At 40.2% G+C, this 25,849-nt stretch overlaps 2 protein-coding genes across 2 annotated transcripts in view; both read left to right on the forward strand.

Moving 5' to 3' along the window:
- slit3 (slit homolog 3 (Drosophila)) overlaps nt 1-25,849 on the forward strand; it is a 199,544-nt gene that overhangs the window by 61,431 nt on the left and 112,264 nt on the right. The window lies entirely within an intron of this gene.
- Nucleotides 6,347-25,849, forward strand: part of ttc9c (tetratricopeptide repeat domain 9C) — a 162,441-nt gene continuing 142,938 nt past the window's right edge. The window contains exon 1 of the mRNA XM_033974126.2: nt 6,347-6,362. The gene's annotated coding sequence lies outside the window, so the exon portion shown is untranslated. The remainder of the gene's footprint in view (nt 6,363-25,849) is intronic.

The following is a 25,849-nucleotide window of genomic DNA, read 5'->3' on the forward strand; positions in this document are numbered from 1 at the left end:
TAGATTTCACCAGCATATTTTGAATTAAAATCTGGATTGTTCATGATGCAATATATTAAATAAAATAAAACCACCTAAAAGAATCACATTTTCACAGGTAATGAACACATTGTTTGAACTGGATGGAAAAAAATATTAAAATATTAAATACAAAACATTTATCAGCAGCCACTTGTGAAATTATTGTATTCAACAAGTGTATTGAGTGCAGGACTGACAGACTTAACCTGTCTATAGCCACACAAAGCCTCCTTAGATTACCAGCACACAAAGACCATGAGGTGCACAAAAGCCTTTCAGATGGAGGTATTTAAGGGCAGAGGAAACGTCCGTCAGCGGCAGGGTTTGGGGACTCTCTCACCCAGATAAAATTCTCCGCTCACTCTTGTCCCCCCTAATCACGTCTCCTTATCACGGGCCGCTACTTTTCTGTTGCCTCTTCTTTTCCGCTAACCACTCTTCTGCCTTTATGTCTTATCTGCGTCTCGAGGCTTCCCTTCTCAAATATTTTCCTTCATCATGTCTTCCTTCCTCTCCGTGACATTTTTTTCCTCCTAAGATTTCACTTTCGCTCGTCCCCCTCAGCGAGACATTGTTGACGTTGGCCCTGCCGTATTTCTGTTGCAGGCCTTGTCAGTGAATGACAAATGGCCCTGTGTAGTGTAGCGCTGCATGGAGCTCAACAGCAGCTCTCGCTTTCCATAAACAGTTAATTGTAATAGTAACACAATGTGTGAATGGGAAGGTTAAGGCCAAACGCTGATGTCAAGTGAAGAGTAATGTCTCTCACCTGGGCAGCATCAACAATGAAAATAAGGAAAGTTAGAAAAGAACTTGAAAAAGCTGTTTTGGAACTTGGTGCTTTAGTATCTGTGTTCACATTATACAATATAATTAAATGCATTTTGTCAAATTAATTCTCCATGCAAACAATTTCTATGTATTTTGTTCACATCTTGCAAAGCAGCCTTTTACTTGTGATAAACAGAAGGCTAACAACAAATATAACACATTTTCATATTTATTTTGTAGAATAAACAGCCTCGAGACCAAACTTGAAATGATTTGATATCTCAGGCCAAGAATCATTTTGTAAAGAAGTAATATCCCATTTTATACATGGCTATTGCAAAAATGTTTCTGGAAATTCCCTTAATAATAATAATACATCAAACTTCTATAGAGCTTTTTTGGCACTGGAAGATGCTTCACAACACTAGAAAAGATTATATCATGAATATACATGTCGGGGCTATCTCTCTATGTCAGGGCGAAACTTTTCTTTATGTAAACTTTGTCCCTGTTTATGCTTCTCTGTGCCCTGGAAGACCACAATCACTTCCTGTGCACCCCAGCCCCATTATTCTGATAGTTGGACATGCTCCACTGTTGTTCTAAGTAATCAGGTCCTGACCTCATCCTGTCTGCTCTGCTAATATTACCGATAAGGCCTGCAGTGTTTGTTTATGAAGGCATGTCAACCATTTGGGTCTTAATTAAAACAAGTGATATGCAAATGACTCCTGTGCTGTCTTTGAGTTTGACCTTTGACCCTTGGTATGATCCGCCTGTTTTAAGAAAGAAGAAGGAGGTGAAGGGAGGAGAACAGAGCAGATGGGAGAGGCTGATAAAAATGTGGGTGACATTTTGGGGGATGCTTCACATACCATCAGACAAAACACACATACACACATGCGCACACACACACGCACGTAGAAAATGACAGGTAGATTTCCATAACGATCAGAGCAGACACCGCTTGGGGAGATCCGGCCCGACTGGAAAACTTTAACCTCTGTCATGTAGCTGTTTAGCCTTGTATCCCTCTTTGTTCTCTCTGTACGTCTCATTCCTCACTGTTATTTTGCCTTTTTTCTGTCTTCCTCTTGTTTCCAGTGCTGTCTGGGAGAGCACTTGCACCTGGTCGTCTTGTTTTATCTTAGACATGCAGGCACGCAGTCACCACACACGCTCACCCCGTATACTGTACAGTGCACCGGACATCCAAAATGTCCAGCCACTAACTCTTTGTAATTACAATTTAATGAGCTTAATCAGTTTAAATGAAGTCACATTATTGGCCGCCCCCAGCGTCTTTAGTCACAGTGCACTGATTTACATGATGTCGCAATTGTTCTATTCTTGTGAACTTAATTACACTGACAATATATGCTTTTAGAGGCATTTCTTAACAGTTAAGGCAAGTAGGGATACTGTACACTAACATGCATGAACCAAACATTGTGTGAAAACTGTATTATAACCATAGACTTTATATATAAATGGACATATCTAACCTGTGAGCATTGGCGTGCTTCTGGCTCCATCGACTCCATTGAAAAAAACGTTGCCCCTCTCTCCACAACTGCAGCTGTCAGACTCATCATTTTGGTCTTAAAATGTTTGTATTAACTACATACTCTACATGATTCTTGTATTTTGATTCTGCTATTGTTTCCGTAAGATATGAACAATAATAACAGCCAAATCAGACACCTTCTTTCGCCAATCTTGTTAATCATTCATACCGGAACATTTAATACCAGATCACATGACTGCATAAGGCTAAGGACGAGCTGCACCAGAACTGAGATGGGAAAGAGGGATTTTAGCTGTTTTGCTTCACAAAAATTGAATACACTCCAAGGAAAAGCAAAACTGGACACGTTGGTGACACAGTTGCCATTTAATAATCTGATAACAAACTTTTATACACACACCTGCACTTGTTTTTGACGTTTTATATGGACTTATTTGTTTTTGATTGTTTTTTCAGTTTGCATTGTATTTTAAACAGGGCGCCCATGAAAAAGAGATTTGGGTCCCCCCTGTATAAATAAAGATAAATAAATAAAATAAAGGATGTTAACTTCAACAGCCTCACTCCTGATTGGCTCTTTGGTTGCTATGATACTCATGGTCCAAATTCGGCTCCAAATTCACTCCTATCCACTTCTTTATACAGTATTATAACTGTAACGTGGCTAAAATCAAGTTAATTTAGCTTAAAACTGGCCTAGTTTGTTTAGGTACAAGCAGATAGTTGATCATTATGAACTACAAACAGAAATGTGTCTTAATTAATGCTAGTTACAAGAACACTCATACGAACCAACTTCCAGCTCTTAATACTTACAGATCTTAAGTGTTAGCTACGGGTGTTAGAGCCAACAGTCCCGTTTGAATAGAACATCAATATTGTGGCAGATTAACACTGTAGCTGTAATTACTCTGCTCACTTGTCATCACACACTCAGCCCGCCGCTAACACTGAACGCTTAAAGACGAGGAGATTTAATAGATTAGCACTTTCATTCTTGCCCAGAACAATTTCCGCTTGATAATAACCCTGATCCAATGTCTTAACCAATAAAGTAACATGGACAGAGATGGAAGGAGTAATAAAAGCGGCTCACTTATCAACATTGCGTTTCATTGTAGTTTAATTAAAAGAGTTGAGCTGGGGTGCCTGGAGAAAGTTATCTAAAAAGGCTGTCAGTGCAGTCACTCATCCGAAGGCTTGTGTAAATGTGCAACGATTTAGAACAAACAAAAGGCAGAGGTTGCTCAATCCTCCTGTTTATAATCACCCCAGTAAACACATAGCTTTATCCAGCGCTCTCTACCCATGAGAATGTGAATATGATACAGGCTCTCTTGCATATGGATGACTCTGATTGGACGCTAGCAGAATGTATCCGTAGACTAGGCTTATTTTAAATGAGGAATTCTCTTTATGAGTCCAGAACTTGGGTGGCACAATCTGTATTTTGTTTCTAGATTGTGTGGGTGGCTGCTTAGAGCACATTGTTCGTGTTTGTTTGGGTTGAATGGGAGGTTTTAGGAAAGCCCCTTTAGATCTTTTAGAACTTGAAATCAATGACTAATGACATTTAAATGAAAGGTATACTCAGCCCATTGACACAAAACTGATGCTAAGATTGCATGCAATGAATTGATTGACCCAAATCTAGTTTTCACTGACCTAACCATCGCTACTCATTATCAAGTATAAAGAACTGAGCTATTTGTTCCGTCCAACCGATGACCACCACATTGTTAAAATAACGTTCTCCAAAACAGACCCTTAGAACGTCAAGTTATGGACTCAACCATTATTTCTTTCTTTTCCTATCCTTTCCTGTTATTCTCGCTCTATTTCGCCTGACCATCTCTACCTCTTTTTATCCCCTTATCTTCTCATGATCTGCGCTTCACTTCCCTCCCTGTACGTCTGTCCTGTCACTCCCTCACTCCTCACCAGCTGCTGCTTGTTCACACTCGGACCCTTGGTGGACCGTACACACTCACATACACTCACACACACACACGCCCACTGACACATACACATGAGAGCCTATAGATGTGGCTGCTGGCTGATTTGTTGCCTGTTAGACTGTAAAACTCAGACAGCGCACACATATTGTCGCAGACTTGCCCCCTTCCCTCCCTCCTTTCCACCGGGACGTCTTTTGTATTGTAGTGCATGGTTATATGTCGGCTGTTGGTTAGATTTTCTTTCTTATGGTTTTGGTCACATTGCTGTTCCCCTCCATCTTTCAGTCTGGTTTGAGTTTTCATCTCCTGTATCCTTGGGGCATGCTAACTGTTGAAACGTTTTGTGCGGTCCATTTTCAAGCATGGTTGTGTGTGCCTCTATGAGAAAGTGCAGCATTTCCACGACCAAGCATATGCATGAAATGAACACAGTTTTCATATTTGTCAGATGTAGATGGGCCCGCGTGGTACATTTGGGACAGACGCTGTGGGGTCTCAGTGATATTAGTCGTTGTAAAGAGGCTGCTGCTGAAACAAGCCAGCTCTGTGATCTGACATCTCCCTGGGGAATACGTTAGGTCTTTTTATCTGCATTCGCTCCTTCTCTCTTTCACGTATAGCTTTTTTTGGGGGCTAAAATGCAGAAATGCCTCATGAATGTGTATGGTGAAATGAGAACCATATGCCTTCCCTCTCCAATGAAAACGTTGGCTTTAGGGTGTAACACACACTCAGGGACATTCACCACATAGGAGTAAGTACCACTGACACACTTAACCAGACACACACACACACACACACACACACACACACACACACACACTGCACTATTTAAGGAGCCTACTGTAAGTGAGCATGTATGAGACCACACTATTATTTTAGCGACTGTACTGAGTGACTGTCACTTTGTTCCAGTTCAGTGTTCACCGCGTCTAAAAAATCAAAAAGTGACTCAAACTGCATATGCGCTGCAGCTCCAACCACTGAGCCACAGGGCAGAACAGAGCGTAATCTTTATTTGAATGAATGTAAATGTTAGCATAGCCTTTGCGCATTCTCACATATGCACAGGGGCTAAGATTACATTTACAGGCTTTGATCAGAAATTTAAATTAAACGTTAATACAGTTTTGTGGACACCAAAGAGATTTTCAGTTAGAATAATTAAATATAACCTTTGACCTTCATGACACTAGAATCGCTTACCTTTCACAATATTATGTAAAGAATAGTCATGTGTCAGATTACTTTGAACAATAAATATACGTTCTTGTTTGCAAAGTGTTCTTAGTGCATCCTCAGACTCGATATAACTTTCCATTTTGTTGGAGACTTATTGGCCCCTGCTTTTTGTTATTCTGAGCGGCCATCTTGACCCGTCCCCCAGTAGCACATGGTCTTTGGCTTGTCTCAGATGTGATTGTGAGCAGGGTTCAGCAGGCCACACTTTGACACATCCATTTGACTAAAACTGCTCCTCCTGGACTTACCTCTTCTCTTTCAACTGCCCCATGACATTATCCATCAGAGATATGGTCCTGCTCAGACCATCCATAACAAATGCAGACACACGTTTTATCATATTATGTCAGATTTTGGCATTTAAATGAACCAAGGACACAGCAGGGCAAGGGACTAGCGGTGACCCCTTTGACAATAATTTAAATCATTGCTTCAGCTTACAAAGTCTTCTTGGAAAGTATTTTGACAATCCCTTTGGGTAGTCTTAGTAATTATTCTAAGTAAAAAATTATACACTCATAGAAGTTCATCTGCACACTAACATCCTGAAAAAGGAATGGAAAATAAATTAATATACCGATAAGAAAGAAGCTGAAACTACAAAGTACCAACAGGAGGAGCTGACAGCTGCACTGCGCTTCGTTGCGATGACGTTACTGGCAACATCAGCCCCCATTGGGTTGCGCAGTTTTTTAATGTGGAAATCAGCGGACATTTTTCTGTTATTATGTCGTTTTAGATCAATAATGCCATTAATATGTCCTTAACATAACGATCCACAGGTGTCATGGATTATAACTATACAGCAGACACGAGCACAATACGTCTGCTTTAAGTAATTTGTATGTATCTGTGTTTCATTTTTTAAACATAAAACAAAAAGGAGCTGGAAGATCAAGCTATTCATTGGTTTCAGGCAAATGATTCCTTCCTGATTTAAAGGATTTTGCATGGCAGCGGTCCCCCCTTGTAACAGTTCAAAAGATTATATCTTTTGAATTGCTCTTCACAAAATCCTTCAAATCAGGAAAGAAACATTTGTCTGAAACCCAGGAATTTTTGATCCCTTTTGATGGTGCAAAATTCCACAAAAAAGTTTTGAGGACAACCATATTGGAGTGTTGGCTGTCCTGTCTCTACACTGTTTAGACTCTTGGGCATCTTTTCCACTGTGCTGGAGCCAGAAGTCTTGGTCAAACTTCACAAACTCTGATGGTGGCTTCAGAAGTGGCCCAGAGGTTTTGATGACCCAAACACCTAGAACATTCTGTGCTCTTTGATGAGGGATTCCTGGGGACTACAGGGCAACTACAGCTCCAGGCGGGAACACACACACTCAAAGCTAAACAAGCACACATCCGCGCTGGACTGCGGACACTTTGAGAAATGGATAGCTGTGGGCTGTGGTCCTGCAGACAGACACACGGACACACAGGACGTGTCGAGGCGGGAAGCAGATGGAAGCAGGCTTTGATTGCTCCGTTGACCTGTGACCTCAAGGTGAAAAGGTACCGGAGGGTTCAGCAACACAAACACACAACGCCTGGTTTAGCTGCAGCCTGCAGCATTGTGCAGTGAGAAGGCAACACACAAATGTGTGTGTGCGACTGTGTGTGTGTGTGTGTGGTGAGCTGGAGGGTCATGTCCTACTGCCTCATGGAGGTTTGGATCACAAGCAGCAGTCTGCATATTGATATAAGTGTGTGTGTGTTTGTATTTGTGTATTTGTGTGTTGTTAATGTGTAACAACACATAATCAGACTGGTGAGATACAACACGATATGTAAATGTAACTTTGGGGCTAAGTGGCTCATCTGGTAGTGTGTGTGTATGTTTTCACACGCAATGTATAAAATGCTTAATCCAAAGTTAGTTTTTATGTCAGTTTTTATGTGAGCCATTATTGCTCCGATATCATATAACAGTGAAAATAACATGTATGCAGTAGTTTTGTTTTGAATTTATTTTTTATTACCAATAAAACTATGAAAAAAATTGTATTCTATAAACCAGTGTGGTTTTCCACCAGAAGATGCATTATATTCCAAATGATGGAATGTTTTTTCCATTTCATAAAATGCATTACATCCTTAATTCTTCTGCCAGGACAAGTGCAATATATTTGTTTGGTTCTTTTAATAATTCAGAGCTCTGAATAGCAGAAGAAGAAACCCATCCATAACATCTCTAAACTGTTTGTAAATGTGCTCCTGGCTCATTCTTGTGGAGGACACACACACACCAATTACACACTTCTGTCATCACAAACAAAATGGCATTTTTATTCCAGCAGTCAACAGGCTCTGTATATCCCCACATATGGTTCAGACACCATTATAAACAATGTGTTTTTGAAATTACCAGGCCAAGAATGTGATACTACGTCTCTCCCCGGACTGAACCAATTTAATTGTGGAGTGGCGTAATGAAAGCAGCCTGTTTGTCCTTGTTAAAGAGGCCGAGTGCTCCCCATCGGCTGACACTCACAAACACACCGCTGCCCCACTGTTTCACATTTATTCAACCAACAGCTCAGACTAACACTAAAGTTCACTTCATATGACATTCTTGACATGACTTGTACGTGCATAAACACAAATACGCTTTTCTTTCCTTTCTACTTTCTGCAAAATTCCTTTCTTAAAGTATTAGACATTTTACAAAAAACTATAAAGCGTTACATTTCCTGATTGCCTTAAACCCAATCAAACCTTCATTAGCCTTATCAGATGTTATGCCTGTGTCTGCTTCTGTAGGTGTGTCACAGACTCAGTGTTTACAGTCCTGTCTATGCTGCACATGGATGTTGTTTACCAGTGCTGGCCTGTTAAAACCGGTGTATAAACGTTGTGCTCCCGTCTGCTCCTCCTAACTGCAAACATCAAACAGGGACACTGGTGTGGGACTTTATGAGACTCTTTGGGACAGTTATGGATGACACCGAGATTGTTCTGCAGATGTGACCAGCACAGAAGATTTATGAAGCATTCTGACTTTTATTTATAGGCTAAACTGAGATAAATTTGTTGTGTAAAGTTTTATGGCCATTCATGTGTCATTTGCTGTGATTCAACATCGCAGTTTGAACAAATTGTGATGTTGTTTTTACCTTCAGTGCTGTTTTGTGGTAATTCATTCACAAATATTTACATAGAATGGGAAAAGCTTTCTTTTTTTCTGCACTATCCTTTTCCCAAACCAGCATCTTCTATCGATTATTACATTTATTAATCTGAAATAATATGAAGTTGCTATGATTGCTGGGTCAGAACCAAAAGAAATACACCCACACAAGTTGTTTAATTTACTACTGGTAATGACCTGATGAAATAATGTTGCTAAGCTATCAGAAAGTACTGTTATCAAACAAAATCACTCATCCGTGATTTCGTCTGCCCTTACTCAATCTAAGGACCAGGGCCAGCTGTGGAGTTGATAGACACAATATGGCAACAATTTATGTCTACATTTATTCAGCATCAGATTAAAATAAGCATCTCTTTGGAATGGACATTGAAGTGCAAAATAAATACCTTCAATTTTAGTAGATGTAGGGAATTCACCAATTTTTGCGAACTCGGTCAAACATTACGTTCCCTGCTAAGTAATGTTAGCATAATTTTAACTCAGTGTGTCTTTCTGCAGTCCTGCCCTCCAGCAATAAGTCTGATTGGGTTTTCTCAGTCCACCTCTCTCCATACTCTGTCATTAGTGTCATTTCACTAATGTTTGACTAAAAATACCCAAAGGACTGCCCTATTAAAAACACTGCAGCCCAGTGTTAATCATCTTGAAACAGTACACCGCCTTCTCTCCCTTCTCTGTCATTCACTCCTGCCCCTGCTCAATTCTAATACTCACGCTTGTTCTCTGTCATGTCACACGCTTTTTTTTGTAATCTCTCCTGAGTCTTATTACCAGATGCTATCAAGCTTGTTGAATGTGTCTCAGTATTCCCTAAAGCTTTGGCTAATACAAATTATGTTATGATGTGGAGATAGGGGATAAAGGCCTATGTGTATTTGAAGGAGCTTTTTGTGAGGGAATTTTATGATCCATGCTATTGGCTTCAGACAGACTGACCACTGCATACACGACGGACCATTGGATTTTAATGTCCTATATTCATACCGTAGATCCTTAAAGGTGCAGAGGTAGACAAAATGGCTGAGGGTAATAACTGGGGGTAAGTTCACACAGTCCAGGTTTAAGCCCCAATAACTGCTGCTGTTGTTTTGGTTTGGTTCTGTCTTGGTTTAGTCCTGGTCCAGTCCAAGTATAGTTCAGAGTTTCATCTCAGTTCACTCTTTGTTTTGATGTGATGTGTGTGAATGCACCATAGATATGTGTTTGTTAAGATTCATTTCTTTAAAACTACACTGTGTAACTTTTCTGGTGGAAGGTTTCGCCACCTGCTTGTGCCCATGGATACATTATTTCATGCATTCATATTTTATACATGCATTCCTGCTGTGAGCAAGGTCACCTCTCCAAAGATCAGACTCGTGATTTGGCCTGGTGCTTGTATCCATGGAGATAGATACATTCTAGGCAACTAGACTAGACAACTAGACAACCAAGTGGCACACCCTCCACTGGAAAAAGTTACAAAGTTCACCTTTAAAGGGCCCATATTATGCTATTTTCTGATCTATATTTCCTCATCAAAAACATACCCAGAGTCGTGTTTCACACATGTTTAACACACAAACTGAGACTGAGTTAGAGTTCTTCTCTCAAACAGGAAACAGTTGGTTCCACCTTGTGATGTCATGTGGTAATACAGGAAGTGCTCCACTGTTGTTTTAAACTCCACACACCGTCACCTTCAAGAATCATTTGGATAATTTCAGCCTTGGACTTGCCAATCCCTACTGAACTAAAGTTAAAACGTAGCTGTTAACTTGAAAACTATCACTTTATGACATCATAAGGTGGAACAGAGCATTCTGAGCTTTGGATATGTAGACACTAATAATAAAGGGTTACTCAAACATGTAGGAATGAATCAAAACACAGCTCCAAGTATGTAACATGACTCAAAGCTCACAAGAGTCCATTTTTCCGTAATAGAGGACCTTTAAGTAATATAGCTTTAAGTAGTATTGATTCTTTTGTGAACACCCTATTCATTATCCTGTACACGGACCTAAGAAGTCCTGCCAGTTTGATATACTAGATGTACTACCCAAGGACACTGTTTTTTCTTTCCTTCCTTTTTAATTATAGACTTTGCTGGAATAGTCATACTCGAGAACTATGCTGATTTATTGTAGGCCAAATTGGATGATAGTATGTGATTAGCAGCAAAAAATTGGAACTTCCTTAAAATTGTATTTAATTACAGCCATTATAGTGGACTGCTAACACCATGTTTCTTTGCTATGGTTTCATTTTTAGCACTTTATTTTAGTCTAAGCAAACACTAGGGCCGTTCTTCCTGTCTTGTCTGTCAAAGCGTATACTCGAGACTGTGTGGAGATGGAAGTTTTGGTTGGAGAAGTCTTGATGACACGTGAAGCCCTCAGAGTCTGGACAGCTGTTCTCCAGATGTCCCGCGCTCGGTCACGTCTTAAGCACATTTGTTGTCTTTATGGATGTGGACATCACAACCGATCTCATCTAACACCGCTGACCACTCCGCCCCTCCCTAAGTCTGATCTGATTCATTTAAGAACTGACCTCGAGCTTAGATACGGAGAACGCAGCACGGTTCAAAATGGCCATCCCTCTTTCACGCTTGATAATTCATTGCCCGCTTGATTACCCCTGATAATATACACACTCTCCTCTATAGAAGAGAGCGTTGGAGTGTGACGTAAGAATAACAAAACAAGCATTAACTGTGCCCCGTGGTGTTAGCTTGTAAACAACAGATACATTTCACAGTGCCTTTTAGTGTCTCTTATAATCATCCATGTTACAGGTTTTCCAGGCACTAAAATGGCTTTATAGTTAGACGGCACGATATATGGAAAACTTAGATATGTTACGGCCAAGAACTCTTTGTGTTGTTATAACTATGAAGGAAACAAATTCAATTGAACATACTTGACATATTGAGCAGTTATACATTTTGACATAAATATCAAATTGAATAGCACTATCCCGTGACATCCAGGGTTCACGGCAGAGTAAGTAGCATAGAGCTGTGTATAGTACCAGTACAGTTCAGAATATAAAAACGTTAAAATACTGCTTTTATGCCTGGGAGAGCGCTATATAAATCAATGTTTATAATCATATTTGTTATTCCATCCATCCATTTTCTTCCTCTTATCCGGGGCCGGGTCACAGGGGCAGCAGTCTAAGCCGGGACTCCCAGACTTCCCTCACCCTAGGCACGTCCTCCAGCTCCTCCGGTGGGACCCCAAGGTGCTCCCAGGCCAGCCGAGAGCCAATATTTGTTATTCTAGATGACTGTTACTTAATACAGGAAGAGAAACTCGTCAGATATTGATACGAAAACCAGGTACAGTCGAAAGGTTCCCAGCCTTAAAGTAGCAAATGTAATTTTCCATACAAATGTAAATTATGTTCTTTATTTTTAGTAACATGGTTCAATGATGACACAATAAGTCAAGTATCTCTTTTCCTCTGTGCGTGCTCACTCGGCCACCTGGCGAGTTTATCTCTCCGCCCATATCCCATCTGCCTTTACACCAGTTTCTCTGTTGATACCTGACTGATTGAGCTGTATATGTAACTCAGCACCCATCTGTTTTGTGTAGGCACTTAAAAACCAATACGGACCAAATTAAGCCTCTTCACGCTATGTTTGAATGACATGCTGAGTTCAGTGACCAGTACAAGAGGAACAAGCTCTGATAGATGTGGGGCATTCAGAAACATACAGGCAAGATTAGCCTATATTTTATGCTCTGTCAGTATTGATAAAAGAATTGGACGATACAAATGTCTTGAGTGAGGACTTCACATTTCAATTGTTGAACTGGATGCAGACCAGATTTGGACGCAGAGTTGCAGAGGTAGAAACAGCAACAAGTTAAGTATGGTAGGAATAATAATAGAAGAATTACTCAAACACAAGTACTGATGTTAAATTTGTAGGCATGAAAAACACTTATCAAAGTACTAGTTACTTTTGCACAATTTTGTTAGCGTTATAGATTGTTCTTTTACTCATAACTTCACTAATAAACAGTTTAAAGCTGAACTGAATTTTAAACTGCCACCCGCATATTCATTGACCTCTAACCGATCAGAACAGGCGATGCTGTGCTTTGATGTGTTTGTAGGGGAAAAAAGGGGTAAATACAGCTGTGGTTTGGGTTGAAATGGGACTTGTATTGTTCTCAGTAATGTCTGTGAGTAAATACATTGCACTCAATTGCAGTAACATGAGTATTATTATTTACATGATTTACTTTCCCTCCCTGTTTAATGGTGACAATAGTAATACTATATTTCAGTGTAATTAGACTCTATGTATGTGTAATGCCTCAGTCGTGCAGGTCCATAAGACAATTTCTTGACATTACCCTCCAGCTCTATTGCCAGTTTGAGGGTAGTTTGCCCATAGTAGTATTATTTCATGTACTTGAGCAGTTCTTTATAACTAAAGAGTAATCAAATGAAGATAGTTACAAACCTTCTGACTTCATAAACCACAATTGATTTTCTCATCCAATAGGCAGGAAAATGCTCGGTCTTGTTAAACCCTCAGTAAAATGTGTGGTTAATAACACAAAAGTTGCTTAAGGCTTGACTCGTGTCGGCCATCTTTTTTACTGTTGTGTTATTTTAGCACGTCATTGTTTCATTTGTTTTTATAGACGGGGATTTCATATGCCAGGATTGTTCATACACAGCTAATAGCCACAGAACCACAGCAAGGTTACTTTTATGTGGCTGGGGCGGCAGGTGTTACATCTCTGGTACTTTTACACACAAAATATTGGAACGCACTAAAGGGATTTAATATAGGTCAGTTGTAGTAAATTTGATGTGCAGGTAATCAATGTGTTAGACTGGCATATGACATCATCCAGGCCTAGAACTTTTATATAGCCATAAAATTATACAATTAGTTTGTTTTTCATGTGACGTTCTGCTGGTGCACAATGTCTGCATTTACAGTGATTTTTGAACTTTCTACAAAATTACAGTGTTTTTTAAAAAAGAACACTCTGTAACTGTTTTAGTGGAGGGTCTGCCATCTGCTTGGCTCCATGGAGACTTTGCCTGGAATGTTACTCAGTATGGCATTAAACAAGCAGGTGAGAAGCAGGTGACACCGCCAGGCCAAGTAACGGGTCAGATCTGTGTAGAGGTGACAGATAAGAATGCAAGTTTTTCCAAAGCCATACGATACCTTTCTTCTTCAGATTGCTTGAATAATAATGCACACTCGGCTGTACTTGCATTTCATTTTCAGTGTAATACCATATTCTTGTAGAACAGGCCTTTTGCACAGACCCACTGTCCTACATTGTGTGTGAACGCTCTCTAAGACACTTCCTACAAAAGCCCTCTTTTCTTTGTGAGAATTTTTTCATCCTCAGGTCGTGTCTGGTAGTGATCATGCACGCTGATGGCTTCAAAACAGGCAGAACTAATGCAGAGCAGAGGCCGGGCTGTGATGTCCGCGGCAGACGAGAGCGTAGTTAATACTAGACGCTCTGATGCGGCCAGGAGATGAGAGAGATTGTGTTGAGGTAATTGGTCGCCCCGAGAAAAGCGACAGGCATTACGGAGCACAAGAATGAAAGAGCGACAGGAACAATGTAAATATTTGTGTGCTGGAGGTGAAGTCTGAGCGTGTGCACGAGTGAGCTGCATTCTGATTGGCCATCGGGTTCTGATTTCATGTACCATAGACAACAGCTGCGGCGGCAGCACTGGATTCGTTGGCCTATCCATCTACCCCCCGCTCCTTAGAGATCCCTGCTCTTCCTGCCATTCATCAAAATATTGATAAAAACACGCAGCTCTCTCCTTTTATTTCTCCATAGACGATTCATGTGCTGGTCCACTCGGCCCCTCAGAGGGTTATTCTGGTTCCTGTCATGCGTTCCTTGATTCATTGGAGTTCATTTTCACTCGATCATCTCTGCCTTTAGCATATACTTCCATCCGAAACACTACACAGATGTACCCACTGAATTGTGTTCATTTGTCAAATAACTCATGTCTCTTTGCATTTTATCAGTTCTTGTAGCCATTCACTGCTCTTTTCATCTCACACAAGCTACATCTCAATTCTCACAGCAGAATATCAATGTCAGACTCTGCTGTGTGATTGGACCAAATGCATCAGACTGATTTTCATGTTTATAATGGCTTTTCTGCTGGAGGGTCAGTCAACTGCTTGTCTCCATAGAGGGGTTATTACTTTGTCTAGAATGTTCTGCAGTATGGCATTTACATTTATCTTTATGTGTCAAGCAGGTAACACCATCGGGCCAAGGCACAGTTCAGAAAGGTTTCTATGTAATTTTTCAGCAATAAATGCAACATGTTTAAGATTAATATTGTTTAGAAGTAGAATGTGAAGTTTAAAATACTGTGAAACATTCCAGGCAGACCAATGACATCTCAATCAAGCAGGTGGTGGACAGCCCCATCAGAAAAGTTACATATTTTACCTTTAATGTCAACAGTTGTACTTATTTTTTAAACTTTCTGCTGTTGAATCATTAGGATCATGATCTGTCACTTTGATCCACTCCAATTATGAAAGCCACTGTGTTGTCCCTGTAGATTCTCAGTCTTTTGGTCATAAAATACTTATAGGTGATAGGATGTCTATAAATATGACTCCTCATCCTTTTTGAGATAATTGCTTAGTGGTGGGCTGGATAAACAGGACTAAGGCAACGTTTGTAGTAAATTGTCAGTAGCTGCCAGTGAAAGATGTGAACAAGCAAACTTCTCCTGACACTCTGACAGGAAAATGGCCGATAATGACACACACATACTTTTACCATTATAGATACCTTATAATCTAAAGCTCCTATATGCAAGTCTGTAATCCATATGCCAACACTGCTCCGTCCTTCAGCCCTCATCTATCCATTTTAACCAATGGTTTATAGCCAACTTTTAATATCATTCTGCTTCATATTAAAGTAGCTGCGGTTAAGTGGTGGGTTTGCTTTTTGTTTTTGCTTTCAGCCGAAATAGCAGAGGTTCACAATGACTTGCACATGTTGACAGAGATGAGGGAGTGATAGAAAGAGACAAAGAGGTAAAATGAAGTTTGGTATCATGGAGACGAGCCAGAGAGATGCATGGTGTACGCTGAAAACGGTATGTTTGCGGCTAATGTAAAAAGCAGGTTCTTATTATTTTGACTGTTCTTCACTCTTCACTTCTGATATAAATTTCATACAGTTCATTGGCAGCAGAGTGGTGCAGATATATCCGCTGCAGCGCTTTCTGTCTATTGTCACTGGGCTCTCATCAAATAGTTTTCTTGACAGGATACTTGACCTTTCACAAGCTTACATAAAACATCTAGCTGTTCATAGATAGTCCACCTGCCTTCTGATTTTGTACTATTTCACAGCAATTTTACTGCAAAAGAAAAAGCTTAAAAAGTCAAGTTCAAACTTTGAAGTGATGCTGATTGATTGAGACTATTCATGAATGCTAAAAGAGAAATTAAGGGTGGATTCAGAGTTGGTTTTGTCCTATTCTAGTCCTGGTTTAGCCCTGATCTACTCCAGGTTTCACATCCAGGCTTAGATTAATATCACATTTTGTATGTAGTGAATATGCTAATATACCAGGTTATATCTTTCAAACATGTAACTATGAATTTATGTCTGTTAAGAAAAGGCTTACTGAACAGGAAAAATGAAAGAATAGCCCACACCCAGAATGTTCTGACTTCAGTTCCAGGCTTTGGTCATGCAGTAGAAGCTGTGCAGTATTAATAATAACAGTAGTAGTGGCAGAGGGTTGGTTTAGCTGCAGGCAAATACTTTTCATGACTTGAGCACTGAGTTTTGATTATCTTCCAATACTAACATGTTCCTCATGCAAGACTGAGTTTTTTGAGTCGTCAAACAATAAATGTATTCCTCCTTAATCCTTGGACATGTGTTTGAGTCCTGTATTTCCCATGGACTGTTTTGTATCTTTGATGAGTCCAATCTGTCTCTTCCATCCTTTTATCCCTTTCTCTTACCTCAAATTCTCCGCCATTTCTTCTCCTTCAGCCTGATCTCTTTTGACATGTCTCTCATCACTTTCCTTTTTATCCTTATAATCTGATTTCTCCGTATGCACCACTGTATCCTTATAGGAGCGTGTGCATGTGTATTGAAGGTGTAAAAATATTAACACGTCACCACAGCCGCCCTGGACTTGTGCACATTGATTCTGATTAGTAGCAGGTGTGGGCCCCATATTGAAAAACACGCACGTACAGATCTATGCAGTTGGAATGATAGGTGAGATTTATGGTCCTGGGACGCTGGGCTGCTGCAACAACATACTTAGGCCCTCGGAGATAACACAAGAGGCACGTAGTACAGGGCATAAACAAATAAGGAAGGAATTCTTGACTGACAGGACTGGCTTTGCGATGAAAACACTTCTTATGGAAACAGCACTAATTCTTGTTGAGAAAGGGAGATGCGTTGAGTTTCGTATGTGTGGGCCATAATTGCACCTGAAATAGCATTCTCGCAGGAGGTACTAAATCTTAATGCCAAACTCAGTCTCTCAAGTGGTTGGTGGCTGGATCATTAATTCTTTAATCTACTGACAGATGAAACTGGGAGCAACATAGCTCATAATGTGCCTCTGTGTAATATGGTTTCATACAAAAGTATTGAAAAGTAGAGATGTGAGAAAGTATGGAAAAGGTGAATGGCGTCATATGTAATAATCTTGCGTATATGTAATAATCTATAAGACAATGGCCATAGAACAGTTGTGATCTACTGTTTGAGCTTGATGTGTTATATGGTTTATTTAGGTATAAATCTGTCAACACTTACGCTAAACACAGTGAAATTGGAACCTGACAAAATGACTGGCTTGATAAAAATCGTTTCATGCTGATGGCTAAAGTCATCTCGGTTTAGGTTTACTCATGTGATCACTGACCAAACTACTCCCAGTTGCCAATATAAATGCAGTTATAACATAGATTTTAGTTCTCACAAAGGAATACGTTGTTATTTTCTTCCTCAGACTCTTATTTTCATTATTGTGCTTTTTGGATTCACTAGATATTCACTGATTGTCTTCAATATAATTACCTAACAAATGTGTATAAATACAGCCAGTATGAATGTCTTATAAAAGTAACACTGACAGAACACTGCTCAAACGGTCTTAAGTGCGGTGCTGCCACAGTGCGTTGCAGTCTGTGTTGCTGCAGATAGACCATTAGTCCTACTGTCAGGAGTAATTACTCCCTGTGGACAACCCTCCTCTGCCCCAGCACACACAACCACTGGCTTTTCACTTTCCTCTGCTTCTATTTGTTACCTGCTGGATCTGTCTATACCAGAGCACTATATTTAACGGATGGCCTTTTGTCCATCCCACATGCTGCATTTGCTATAATTACTCTTCTGTCTCTCGGTGCAGTTGGCCTCCCTTTGTTTAATGATGTTGTTTGGCCACAGTTTCAAGCATTAACTTAATTCAATAATTGATGAGAAGATAAATGGCGGTACATTCATACAGGGAAATTATTGATTTTTTTGTGCGCACACACACGCAGACTTGAATAATAAGTGAATGCATTTTTGTTAAGGGGGGTTAATGCAGTGGAACAGCTTCACTTAATGTAATGGACTGTATGGGGTGGGTGCATAGATCTGTGAGAGCCAAAGACAAATGATGCGTGCTCATATTTACGTTGTCTGTCAGGAGCACTGAATACCCCAGCTGTGTGCCTCATATGGCCACGTTTCCATTTAAGGACAAGGGCTGAAATGTGCCGACTGATAAAAATGCTGACTTAACATGTATGTCAAAATGCAAATCAGTGTTGACATGATCAACTTAGAAAAAAAGTGTTTAAGGGCAAAGTATGTGAACCTAATGAAGTAGATTTTTTTCAATGAGCCATGACAACTGTTTATTGTATTTTTAATGCCATTGAAATTACATAATTCGATGAACATAACATCTGGGATTGACTATTTATATTTTTGGAAAAACTAAATATACACCAATAATATTTTAATTGCCTACCTTTTAATAACATTATTTTAAAGTTACAATACTTCTGGCAGCTGCTGATGATTTCAGACATAAATGGAAATAGATTTTAACAGGATGGCACCGGATCAATAAACCCTGCGGATTTTACGACCATGTTAAACAAATAACGCACTGGTATCGTAAGTGCCTCATTACAGTCAATAGATTCCCACAATTACCCAACTGCTGTACATGAAAAACCTTCATAAACTTATCAAACAAACTGACACAGATCCAACTGTTTATTTTGCTCTGAATTCTGTAATGATATTGAACCTATAAACTCAGATAACAACTTGTAAAATTTTGGAACTGCATCTCTGCGTCCAGTTTTGAAACAATGAAAATGATGAGGGATTTTTCATAGACCAGCGGAAAGTTAACAATTAGTGTGTGTAATGATGCGGGCGGTTTGTTTGGTGCTAAAGTGAGCGCGCCTTTGCTGGCTGGTTAGCGTCGGACTATGCGGGATAGGGGAAATCTCAGCGCCCTTTGAAGTTTAGGGAATAAAGTAAAGCACAGAAAGGAGAGGAAGTGATTAACAAGCTGCCATTTAGGGTTAAAGATGGAGACTGTTGGACTGCTGCTCAATAACATGGTCACAAGTGATTTATGGGCATGTTTATGGCACACCATGCTCTTTCAGAATTTCGGCAAAATAGGAATAGTTTGACATTTAAGATTGTTTGGCACAGTTGTTAAAACGGGTTGCGTCATGGTTGGTTTAAGTGTGGACCTGTAGATTTTATAGCTTGTCCCTCTGATAATAAAAAACAAACAAAAAAAACCCATTGATGAATAGTTAATACTTATTAATGCTTGCCAGATTTAAACATTTTATACTTTTTTATCTACACCTAAAATAGTTTTCCATCAAAAACTGAAGTAGCCACGCTTTGAATGAAACTATCAAGTACTTGCAATGCTATTTGAACAATGAAAAAAAAAAAAAGACTTTCAGGTAGGAGGTTTAGTTGAAAATAAATGGTGCTCAAAAATGTGCAATTGTCCGTGATTGTTTGATTCATCTTAGCGTGAAGTGCGAATTTGATTCTATATGGTTTCAGGAAGCTCTTTTTCCTGTAAACGCTCTATACAGTTTTGGAACCCAGTAAATCACGACGGGACTGGGTTAAAGAGGGAATACAAAATAAATCTATCATGTTGGTTTAGTTGATGTAGATTGATTGTCTTGCATTGGGGACTAGACTCTCGCACACTGACCCAGACACATAGTTTATCATGTGTTTGTCGAGGTCCGATGGGGAAGAGTGGAAAGTCTGGAATATCATTTGGACTACAGCGTGTGTGTGAATTGGCTGCTTGCCCCGACCCGCTACCAGCCACGAGGTAAAAGGGGGCCTCCCACTTTAGGAAGACCCCCATGAGGCCATCCCGCTGTGGGTCATCCTAAATGCCCCGCCTCCTACTTCCTGTTCACTTCCTGTTCCTGTCAGACACAACCCAGGCGTCCCATCCATTTATCACCATTGGTTCTAATAGGAGCCTCCTGCCTTTCATCTGGCCCCATCCACGGTGCTATTTCTCTGTCTCTATGTGTGTCTGGTCCCACTATGGCTCGTCATTCTTAATAGGTGTAATTAACCTGTTGCCATGGTGATTAACCTGGCCCATGATTCCGTTGGCGTTAAAATGACAAACAGATGGGAGCGCTATTGCCAACACACACAACAGCCCCTGACAAAGAGAGATAGTGGCACTGATTTATTGGACTGAACTTGAACAACATTAGGATGGTGTGGGCCAGGTACTTGGGCTTTGGAGGGGATCTTTATTTGTGCAGACTATGCTGCACGTGTTGCCATGTTTGGAATCGTAGATGCACCCAAAATGATTTATTTTGTACCTCGTACCAACCTCGACACATCACTTACCCACCTTGCCAGCCATTCATCGCCTCTTTTTCTCAATTCCCCCTTAAGCCTTCCATTTGAATGCACTTTCTCTCCAAAATTTCTACTTTTTGTATCCCTTAAATGCCACAACTCTCTTCTGCGCCATGTTTAGGTTTCTTGTGGTTGTAATATTATTTGAATCAATATGTAATGACTTCATGTATTTTTGTTTTTTATCATGAATGTCCAGCAAAGACATATATTCGACTTACTCACTTTAAATTACCATCTGTGCTCATATAAACTCATTGTTATATTGTCTAAATGTAATACAAATCACATAACCTTTTATCAAATTCCATGGGGGAGTTCCTGATTCATTTTCTCATGTGTTGACTTTCTACTTCTATTTTTACTTGGAAAAACAAATGAACATGTAGTTCCTATACCAGTGCTTTATAGGAGTTTCCCAACGAACTTAATCAGTAGCTTGTTTTAGCTTATCAACCCACAAACGCTTTTAATAAGTATTGGGAATCCCCAAGCAAAGGGCAAGTGGAATGGATTGACGTTCACAGCCACGGCCCTTTCCATATAAATGTTCAATATTGTGATAATAAAAAAATGCCAAAAGTGTTAAATAGACCACGGTTAGAGGAAACATTCATTTGGCCTTGAGCGTTTCTCCATGTTGATGCAGCCATATTTGCTTTGTTGATCTTACAGGTATTTCACTCAAAGCCACTGTGGGAATAGGACTTTCTTTGGTGGAAAGTCAGCACATGGAATCCAGTATTAATTATGTGTGGATTTAGTGTGTCAGCACCATAGTTTTCCTGTTGTGTGTTTTGTCAGTAGTCTTTTCAATGTGGACGATACAAATTAAAGGAGTTGTCAAATAGTGTAATCAGTGGTCCATGATGTGGGCTTTGCTATGATTATTCCCTGCTGCTCTGGCCAATCAAGAAATACATGTTGATGTTGCTTTAGACACAGTCAGAGTTGTGGGGATGCGATTTTAATGTACAATGAATAGGTTAAGGCCTATGTGGATCTTAAATGTCACAGGCGTAGAAGTGGCAGAGGTGGTTAGTGTTCTTGGTAAGTTCAGAAAGCGCAAAAATGCAAATTATATGCGCTAAATGAAGCCATGTGTGCACCTTAATATGTTACTCCAGTGTTCCAAGTACCAGTAGCTGTCAACTAAAGCTTGCAGTTAATAACTTTTTGGATTTTTTTTGTTTTTTCCCTTTGAAGTAGGGCTTTTGTTTACACTAGCGAGATTCAATATGGCAGTAGATTGTTTTTAGCATGTGACTGGCAAGACCTATTGATGGATTGAAAGCAGAGTGATAGTAGGGCCCTCCAGGTGCAAGAATAGACTTAGAGGTTTTATCTTGATGAAACACAGGACACCATTACTCTGCTTGTGTGTGTTCTGAGTGCGTATGGTGATGTGATAAGTCGGTTTGGGGACAGTTTAATGGCTGCTGGAACAGCTAAGCAGTGATCCCCCCTCCTCCATGACTCCATGCCGTACCTCGCCCACAGCGTCCAATCAGCAGTGCTCACCATGACGAACACCAGGACATACTAATGCTTGCTTTTACTTATACAGGGGGGCAAGATGGCTAAAGTTAAGATTTGTCCCACTTGCATTGTTCACATAATGCTAAAAAAAACCATCAAATTACTTTACGTTTCAAGTCAGCACCTGTCATTTTGAGTTTGGAGTTTGTGTACCTAAAGTATTTCTGAGTTTCAAATGACATCACAGCAGCATTCTTTAGGTCAGTAATATTTAATACAGATTTTCGATTTGACCGTCTTCCATTTTATTGAAAACATAGGCAGGTTGACTTCAGACATAAAGAGCAGGTTGTCAGGATCACTACAGTTTTTATTTTGTGTTAACAGGACCAATCATTCGGGAGAAATCCACATTTAAAGTTTGGACTGTGTTTGTGTACATTATATTAACCTTAAATACATGTGTGCGTTACCTCTGTGGGCAGAAACAAATGTGATGTCCATGCACTAAATTAAGTCTTAAGTTTCACTCATAAACAGTGATAAAATAACGTATAATGATAAAAAACATCAGAGGAGAGAAAGAAAGAAGAAAAGGTGAGGAGCTGTTGCTGGATCAGAGAGGGAGGGGGAGTGGGGGTAGCACACACACACACACACACACACTGCACACACAGAGGCAGAGGGAAGGAGACACTAGAGTTTTAGTCAAATTGTGCATATTTAAGTAAAAACTTGTGAAATGCCTGGACACGTGAGGAAAAAAAGAGATGCTCAGTGTCCCCGACTCTTTTACCTCACAGAGAGAGCGGTGACTCCTCCTCAGCACCACGTGCTCTTACTGCCACAGGATTGGCTGAAGTCCTGTCAATCAAAATGCACTTATCACTGAAATGGACCCGAGTTTAGATTGCAATCTGCACAGAAAACATGAAGGGTGAGTGTATCACTGGGTCAAATAAAATATTACGCATGTGTCTCGAGGATCCAGGGGGTGAGTAGTAGAAAGAAACAGAAAGAGATCTGAGGCACTCTGACTTACAATAAAAGTCTTTTACTTAGGCAAAGCAGACATGCTGATGCGTTTTGACCACGCGAATGGTCCTCTTCAGGGCAGACATAAAGATTTAAAAAAGGCCTTAAATATATAAACAGTCCCTTAAGGTGTTCACCTGACTCATGTGGTCCACTACACATCTGACAGAGCTACATTTTCCTTTACTCATGCATCCACATGACAAATAGATATGATCCAAGTCGTGTCACCATTTATGCATTTAAGTTGAGATTTAAAACTGTTCACATGTGACATTGCAGAGTCACCTTCAAGTGTTTGAGGTGGGTCGGGGGTCCTTAGGGTGATGACATGCACTCGTGTGGAAGTGTCTAGAGGGAGCCAACGCACGTCAGCCTGGGTCACTATGAGAGGAAACATCCAGCGGGACAGTCAGGCAGATAGGAAACAGACTCTTAGATAAATACAGACATCCTCGTCGTCAAGGTCTCTGCGCGTGTCCCTGCAGCACTCACACACACGCATACACACACATACACACACACTTATACACTTATACTACAGCTGTGCGGAGTGTGGCACATCTGGAGAAGTGCCATGGTACACAAGCACTGGTCCCTGTCTGCTCCTTAACCTACTTCTCCACTCTTCTGTTTCACTTCAAATGCTTTGCTCTTTACACGTTGTGCATTTTCATTTGAAGGAGCACAAAATCCTATTACATGTAGTAATATGTTTATGTCTTTTTCACCCATGGCTGCTTTTGTATATGAATATAGCTTTTTCTCCCCAAAGTTGCAGTCAAATAACCTATTTTTATATCAATGGAGAAACAACAAGTAATACTGGTTCACCTCAAAAGATTAAAAAATGTGGTTTCAAAATAGAACTTAGAATAGAAATGCACACATTTATTCTAATTGTGATGGCTTATGAAATCACAAGTTGTAAGTATATGTTTCTTACTTAGAGCTTACACCCACTCTTATAAATGTCAGAATCTTCTTTAAGACACAGCATATCTATGTCTAAGTACACTTAATCCTACGCCCAATTAAATCTCTGACATCACATTCAGAAATGCTTTTTATTGTTTTTCTCTCTAAAAACAAACTGCTATTTTTATGCCATTATGTTCTGGCATCCCATGATACCAGCGTTTGTTGAATTATTTCTTAGCATCAAAAGCAGAGGCTGTGAATGAATTGTGCTACCCGTCTGTCTCCAGCAGGGTGCGCTGTGTCGTAGTGTTTCCAGCTCTCTTTGATGCGCAGTGCATGGGGGGTACAGGTGGACAGTCCAGACTCCAGACTATGAGGGAGGGTGCGTTTGATTCGCTTTACCTCACATCCCTGAGGTCACACAGCTGCTGTATGGACATGTCTGGTGTCTGTCAATCACCCTCACATTACCAGGACTACCCCATAGTTGACCAGGAATAAAACAGTGAACAGATGCAGCAGCCCGGTCATGTGACAGCCGCATGTTGTTTCCTCTGCTGTTTGCCTTCCCTTCCCACATTACAGTAAGTAGCTGTAAGCTCACATAAGCCTTAACATGTAAATATGAAACACAGTTCTGCCATACTGAGCACCACTGATCCCTGAGTTAATTCAAACAGCATATGTCTCTGCCTTGTATGGATTCCTGGGATTTGTCTTTTCTTTCATACTGTCTTTCCTGCAAAAATGTCTAGTGTCATGGAAATACTTGACAAAGAGTCACTTCGCTAAATATCTTACAGACTCTAGTGATATCTTGCAAAGTTCACACAGCGAGCAATTGAGCCCAACTACGCCTTTATGGTCCATAGTGTTGTAAAGTCCATCATCTTTATGTCTTTGAAGAATACAGAGCTTTAAAAGTAGTGCGCCCTATGCCCCCCACTTCCTGACGTTTTATATGGGTCATTTTGCCTTCCTTCCACCCCAATAAAACATCCACAATCTAAGATGTCAAGTTTTTAGGAAATTTGTTTCATGTGCAGTCGGATACATTTTTCAGAACAGGATTTGTGGAATAAATGTAAAGAAAATAAATTTTTCGGTGAAGACGGTAGCCACATTTTAAGAAATATAGCGTCCAGACGTATTCTCAAAAAAGTATATGTTGTATTCAATGTGTTAAAACCAATAACGTGAGGTGGATATGTACTAAAAGCAACATTTTCACAACACTTTTTATCTTAACCCAAAATATCCCAAATATCCAGGGCTAACATTTGCAGCTTAAATTTGTCTGCCACTTTCATACTGGCCCCAGCCCCAACTGTGAGGAGGAACAAAAGCATGTATAGATGGACTGATAGCTTCCACACTGCACAGCTAAATTACGGCATAAGGAAATGAGTCGCAGAACGAGCAAAATGACATAAAAGATAAAAGCGGGTATAAAGAGACAGAGAAAGAGGCACGGGGGATTTCCAGTGAACTCTATAAGGGCCTGGGCATTAAATAAAAATGATTAGATCAAGGTGACGTAGCTAACATTTGGCAGAGAGACAAGACTTCACAGGCTACTGATCTCCCTTGGCTCAGCCCTATCTGTAAAAGGCGGCTTCTCTTGCTTAGCATAACAAGGTTTGTTTCTAATTACTGTAAGTCTTTCTTTGATTCTCGGCTCCATATTTCATCATGTTACTGTACAAAGATCCAGATAGAGATGCTTTGTAAAGGATGGGAATGGGAGACCGTGTAATCTCATCCACAGCTGTAATAGTTTCTCTTATGCAATATTT

Source organism: Periophthalmus magnuspinnatus, chromosome 10 (genome assembly GCF_009829125.3).
Source record: "Periophthalmus magnuspinnatus isolate fPerMag1 chromosome 10, fPerMag1.2.pri, whole genome shotgun sequence".
Taxonomy (NCBI): Eukaryota; Metazoa; Chordata; class Actinopteri; order Gobiiformes; family Gobiidae; genus Periophthalmus; species Periophthalmus magnuspinnatus.